Source organism: Gavialis gangeticus, unplaced genomic scaffold, assembly GCF_001723915.1.
Source record: "Gavialis gangeticus isolate Ggan-Ray unplaced genomic scaffold, GavGan_comp1, whole genome shotgun sequence".
NCBI classification, from domain to species: Eukaryota; Metazoa; Chordata; order Crocodylia; family Gavialidae; genus Gavialis; species Gavialis gangeticus.
Genome location: NW_017729015.1, coordinates 9111952 through 9118489, shown reverse-complemented (window position 1 = coordinate 9118489; position 6538 = coordinate 9111952). Strand labels below are relative to the sequence as shown.

Here is a 6538-nt window from a genome sequence, read left to right as displayed (position 1 = left end):
GAGGATGACGTCCCTGGTTTTGCTTGAGATGGATCGGTGGATGCATGACAGAGTTTGGTTTGCCTTGCCAGCTACGGCATTGCATTGGTGACTCATGTTCATCTTGTGGTCAATCAAGACCCCCAAGTCTCTTTCAGTCATGGTGCCAGCGAGTGTAGCAGTGCTGAGCCTATAAGTATGATGCTGGTTCTTCCCCCCAAGGTGGAGCACCAAGCATTTCTCCGCATTAAATGCCATCAGGTTTTGATCCACCCACTTTGTGAGCCTATCCAGATCAGCCTGTTTCCCCAGTCTATCTTTCAGTGTGACCACCTTTCCCTATAGTTTAGTGTCATCTGTGAACTTTGCCAGTCCGCATCTGATGCTCAAATCCAGATAATTTATAAAGATGTTGAAGAGTATTGGCCCAAGCACTGAGCCTTGAGGGACACAACCGGTTACCTTGCATCAAGTTGGTTTGCTCCCATCAACCAATACTCTTTGGGTCTGGCCCCGGAGCCAGTTCCACAGTCATCAGACCATGAGATGGTTGAGGGCCACAGTCTGCAGCTGCCCCTTGTCAGGCAGGAATGGGAGTGTTTGGGGAGGGCACGTGTAGATGCACACAGGTTGTTCCCTGGTGGACAGAGCTCTCCAGCCGTGTGTTTACAGCAGGGCTCCTTGCAGTGAGTATAATGCGATCTCCAGTTCCCAAAGAAGATCACAGGCCTCAGGAAAGAGTGGTGCTGGCTGACTGGGTCATAGACTGGAATGAATAAAAGCCATTCCTGTGTTTCAAAGGGTGATGTAACACTAAACCTGTTAATTCACTACTAAGCATCACATAGGCAGGGCTAGACTAGCCTTGAGAATTTAGATACATAAATGTCAGGACTGGGTTGTGCTGTCTCTCGTGGGCAGGCTTGGGCCAGTTAATGAATCCAGGCTTGCAAAGAACATCGAGGCACTCTTGACAGCACTTTCAGTCCATTTTGTCCTGCATCCTGACCCTGGAACAGCTGCGCACTGGCCCCCATGGACACACTAAAGGAGAGCTCCATCAGTTCCAGCAGCACATTGCAGTTCTGGTCCCCTGGGTTTGTTATGTGCCACCCAGCTGAGTCCACTATGGCTGCTCCAGGTGCTGTCCTGAGATTTGGGTACAGGCTTCCAGCCTCCCTGGGGAAAGCATGGGTCTTTTTGCATCAGTCAGCATCTCTAGTGCCTGCCTGCGGGCTGATCTGGCAGGGTCATGCCTGCCGTGCTGTGGGCATTCACTAGGTGGCAGGGTCAGCCCGAAAGAGGAAGGACAGGAGGAGCTTATGGGGATGCTATTCTTGGAAAGGGCAGGTCTGCAGGATCCAGGATGTGGCAGGCAGTCCTGTGCTAGATGCTTGGCTTCTCTAGAAGCAGACTTCCACTCCCCTCTTCTCAAGGACCCCCTGACTCACCATCTTTCCCCAGGGCAGCTGGACCAACCTCTTTTCACTCCCTTGACCTCCTGCTGGAACAGATGGAGCCGAAGTCCAGCTTAGACCCACCAGTTGGTGTGTCTGTAGGGCTTTTGGGCAGGCAGACGGTGACCAGTCAGATTTGCCAAATTTTCATGTGCCTAGGCTAATACTGGCATGTTTGGCTGGAATCTGAACCAAGCTGGATTCACACAGCTGCTAAATTAATATATCTTGAAAGCTCTGGTTACCTGAGCTAGAAGGGGACAGGTGCTCAGCATAGGTTAGAGCCGAGCTATGGGCCCTCCTGATTGAGCTAACACCCGAGGCATCTCCAAATTGAAAAGGTAAAACACTGGAACAGGTTACCTAGAGAGGTTGCGAACAGGGCCAGATTAACCCTTTAGTGAGTCCTCAGCAAACCAACTCAGGGGCCCCTACTTAATACTGTATACTTAGATTACTTTTTTCACTCAATAATTATAATATGTAAAATAAGCACAACTGGGCCCCTTCTTCATTTAGGGCCCTAGGCATATGCTTAGTCTGCCTATGTGTTAATTCACCCCTGGTTGTGGACTTTTTATCCTTTGAAGTTTTCAAGACCTGGCGAGACAAAGCCTTGGCTGGGATGATCTAGTTGGGGATGTTCCTGCTTTGAGCAGGGGGTTTGGACTAAATGACCTCCTGAGGTCCCTTCCAACCCTAATTTTTTGTGAGCGCTGTGTGCTCCATTGGAGAAAGGAGCAAGGAGGTGGAGCAGGGAGACTGACGTAAATTCCCTTTGATGTTCCCTCCACTAGTATCTTTTTTTTTCTCTCCCACTCCTGTCCTTGCAGGTGATGCTATGGTTGATGCCTTTCTGCTGCTACTCTGAATGTTTGTCCCCCTGGTCTTCCTCCAAGCTGTGGTGGGGCCCACATGGCACAGGGGCTCTGTCCGCACTACCCCTCCCACACACCACAGTTCCTGGAATGGCTGCTCCTGGCTGCAGCTGGAGGAACAGAGCCTCTGCCACACTGATTTCCCTTCCACCCCCCAAGTTTTCAGGCATGGGTCTCACAGGCCAGGCTGGGTCCATGTGGCAGAGAGGCTCCATTTGCCTCCCCCACCCACAGTTCCTGAGCAGACAAGCACTAGCCAAGGCTAGCAGGCTGCCCAGTGAGGGGCCCCTGGGATACTGGGGGAATGTGGCTTACCTTAACTCAGGATGGGATGTAGTACAGACATTCAATAAAGTGCTCTGATGTAAACTGCTTTAGTCTGATACCACATCCAGCCAGGGTTAATTTAGAAGGGGAATCTACCTTTTCAAAAATGCTCTATGTGCTGTGAATGCCTGTTCAGTTATGAATGCCTGTTTGATTATGGCTTTAGAGCACTTTCTGTGCGCTTAGCATGCATTAAGTGTGTGGTGGACTTGCTGGCGGCAGCCTGGTACACCAGTTTTGGAGAGGTTTAAAGTGATTGGTGGAGAATTTCCCCCTCCCCACCAGTCAGGTGATGGAAGGGGAGAGGCTTGCCCCGCCCCTGCTCAGGGGTGAGGTGAAGAGATGGGCCAGAGACGGGACTGCCCCCGCCTCGCTCTGATTGGTCCATTTTCAATTTGGGGCAGAGCCTCCAAAGGGGATAAAAATACAGTGCCTGGCACATGGGCAGCTTCAATGACGGACAGTGAAAAGGGCTAAGAAGAGCTGGCTGAGCTGGTCAGCGGGGTGGAGCGGTTGCCCCAGAAGTGCCTGGAAAATGCCTTGCCGGATGGGGAGTGGCACGTGGTTGTGTCTCCAGCAGAGACAACCCAAGCAGGGCGCAGGGCCTGGGGCAAATCAGCCTGTGTGGGGCCCTGCCCCGGATGCAAGGAAGCTGGTGGTGGATTTGGTGAGGGGGGAGTGCCGAGCAGCCGGACGCACCGGATTCGCCAGGCAGTGGATTTGGTGGCGGAGTGGGGGAGGTGCCAAGCGACCGTAAGTGAAGCCGGCGGCAGTGCAGTCACCACGGCTGCTTTGCCCGGCTCCATGGAGCCCCCCGAAGTGCTGGGACCTGGGGTGGTCACCTCAATTCGCGCCCCCCATGGATGGCCCTGGTCTCCAGCCCCGCTGTGAGGGAGCACAGCCACAGTGCACAGAGGGTCCAGGAGCATGCAGCAGCTTGGGTCTCCAACCCCTGCATGAGGCAGAGTAGCTGGTGGGTGGATCAGTGCACGGAGGGTCTGGGAGCGGCCCAAGACCATAGTGCTGCACATGGCAGCTCGGGTCTCCACCCCCTGAATGGGGCAGGGGCTATCGGTGCATAGGACAGTGCACAGGGCCAAGAGTGGGCCAAAGGCTGCTGGCTTCCTATGGGCCTTTTCTGGATTTCAGGCTGGGTATTGAAAAATTATTAAACGGCAATAGTTAAATTCTCAGGGTTTATCTCTGTTAAACAAGTTAGTTTTTCATGCTGAACTGGACAGGTCTTGTCAGACCTTCATGTTGGCTTTGTTTAAAGCACCAGCAGATTTAAAGCAGGCCAGAAACAGCCCTAGGGAGGGTTCACGGGCTAAGGCCCCACCTGCCTTCAAAATGAACTAGAAGTCAAATGGGGATTTCAGCCTCTGGACGGTTCTCACGGTTGGAGTTGGACAGGCTCTGAGACCTCCTGTGACCTCTGTGAGATGTGCAGAGAGAAACTCCAGACTCAGTACTGGTCAGGGAAGCTCTCTTGTGGCCTGCCTGTGGGTCATGAGGATCCCAGACCGAAACTTGGCTCTGATAGAGAGCAGGATACACAGGCATGTATGCGCACACAGTGCAGCCTCTGGAGGAAAATCTGTTCTTTGTTTCCCCCCACTCCCCTCAGGGAGTGATGAACTCTTTGTTGAATTCAGAAGGCCATTGTTGGAAGTTTTCAGTGCTGTCTTCATATTTGAAAGGGAGGAATGAGTTAAAAGAAAGTCTGAGTGTGTGAGTCTTGTGTCATACAAGTTTACTAGGAAGCATGCCAGCTGTATAGCAAGCAACTTTTTTCTGTGAAAGTATGTATATGGACCCAGGCCTTTTTGTTTTCTCTGCTGTTGAAGTTTATGCTTAGCACATGATTGACTCTCCCCCCTGCCAAGTGTCAGAACTAAGAATATACTTGTCTTGTAACTTCCCTAACCTTATAAGAGGTGGTGATTGTCATGTAGAGCAATACTCATATCAGGGAGTGAGTCTCACATGGCCAAGCTGGATCTGAACAACTAGTATTTCCCAGGAAGAGCACCCTTGCCCCTGAGCAGAGCAGGTCCACCTGGTGCTCTACACCTGGCGAATTCACCAAAGCCCATTCTGGAGTGCGTGGGGCAGACGTTTCCTTACTCATCTTGTTGCCCCCTCATGCAGTGCGATACATCAGTGCTTTGTGGAGGTGGCTTGGGAGATCAGAGGTGTGGGTTCCTTAAGGAAATAACAAAAACCCCTTTCTAATTTCATAAAACATGGGAGAGCAAATGTGGCTTTCCCCTGAAACTGAGGTGAACTCACAGCCAGGCTTCCCTTCTGACATCTCAACTAACCTTTATTGTGCTCTTAGTTGGTCACTTCAATCCAGCAATCCCTGAGCATGCCCTGCCCTTGCAGTGCCTTGTTGACTGGGAACTTGGCCAGCGTTTGAACCCCCAGCACCGCGGCCTGCAGCACCCCTGTGTTTCTCAAAGGTTAGGCCTCGTCTCCATGCATTGATCATTATGGTCCCCAATCCTGCCCAAGTGCTGTAAGATTTAGGGTTATGACATTGACCTAGAGCAGGGGTCAGCACCCCCCCGGCACGCATGCCGGCACCTTCCAAGGCAGAAATTGTGGTTTTTTCGGCACTCTAGCCAAAAAACGTTGCCTACCCCTGACCTAGAGTATGCTTTAGGATAGCCAGCTTGCTGTGGTAGTCACCGATATGAGTGTAGGACACAACACTTTCTCTCTTGGTATGAAGTGACGTAGTTGCATCACCACTGCCTCGCGCTTATGGGGGTGGCTAAGTCCGCTACCAGACAGTCAGGGGTTTATTGGTTCTTCTGGTGATATGGGCTATGGAGCAAGCTTGTGACAACAAATTATCCCTAACAGCCCCCAGCTTACTGTGTCCACATATAACCAGCATTTCCAGCAGTCAGACCTTTCAGTGGAAATGGAGCAGGCCTTGTGACAGGAGCCCAGAGCCTGGACTAGCTGACGCTCAGCGTGAAGGTGGCTGAGACCCCACATCAGATTAATTGCCCCACCATAGAGGGGAAGCATCATCCAGTGGAGGGAGCACGGGCTAGGAGGCAGGCCCTTCTACGTGCCAAGTGTAGCGCTGTCACTGAATCCTTGGACAATCTCTCAACTGCTCTGTGCCTCAATTTCTCCATCTGCAAAAAGAAGAGAACAATCTTCACATGTTCCCAGGGGAGAGTGGAGCATTTATTATTTAGTTTGCAAAGAGCTTTGTAAATATGATATCTGCTATCAATGCCAACTGTGATTCAGATGGGTTAGACTATTCAGTACACATCATACAGTATCTCTAGTTCAGCATACAGCACCAGGCAATATCAGGTGTTACCCCAGTCCATCTGTCTAGTGGTCATCATCAGCCCATTGCTGGGTGCCACCTTTGCCCTGCATTCATTCGCACTGTTGGGGCAAATTCTGCTTTTGCTTGTTCTCCTCACTCTTCTGCTGAAAGAAAGGAACGTGACCAAAAGAGGAGGCGCCGTGAATCTCCTAGGTGTTTCTGTGTGTCCTTTTTTGTCCTCTTTGCAGAGAGCCTAGCATTCGCTTCCTCCCCCAGGGAAGAAGCTCCCAGCCAGCCTTGCATTTGTATGACCCTTTTCAGAGGAAGACAGAGACCAAACTGTGCCAAGGGATGTCTCCAGCCCTGATGTGCCCATTATACAAGTAGTTAAAGATTTCCACCCTACCTTTTCTGTTGTGGGATGTCTCTTACAAAGGCAATGGATCTTGTCTTGCAAAATAAACTCAATCTACCACACTTCAACCATCCCCCCTTGCCACTCCATTACTTTTCAACAGAACAGGCCGATCTACCTCAGCCAGAAACTCCCCATCATTGCTCAAGGAGAATAATGGGATCCAGATTTCTGACTTCTG

The 6538-nt window shown here is 51.3% G+C and overlaps 1 long non-coding RNA gene across 1 annotated transcript; it reads right to left on the bottom strand.

Annotated features, from left to right (window-relative positions):
* Positions 1–771: 771 nt before the first annotated feature.
* On the bottom strand, positions 772–1590 carry LOC109294250. The gene is made up of 2 exons (XR_002096492.1): positions 1431–1590; positions 772–1158 (listed from the first exon to the last, which is right to left on the bottom strand). It is a non-coding gene; the product is annotated as an uncharacterized LOC109294250 (long non-coding RNA).
* Positions 1591–6538: the final 4948 nt, after the last annotated feature.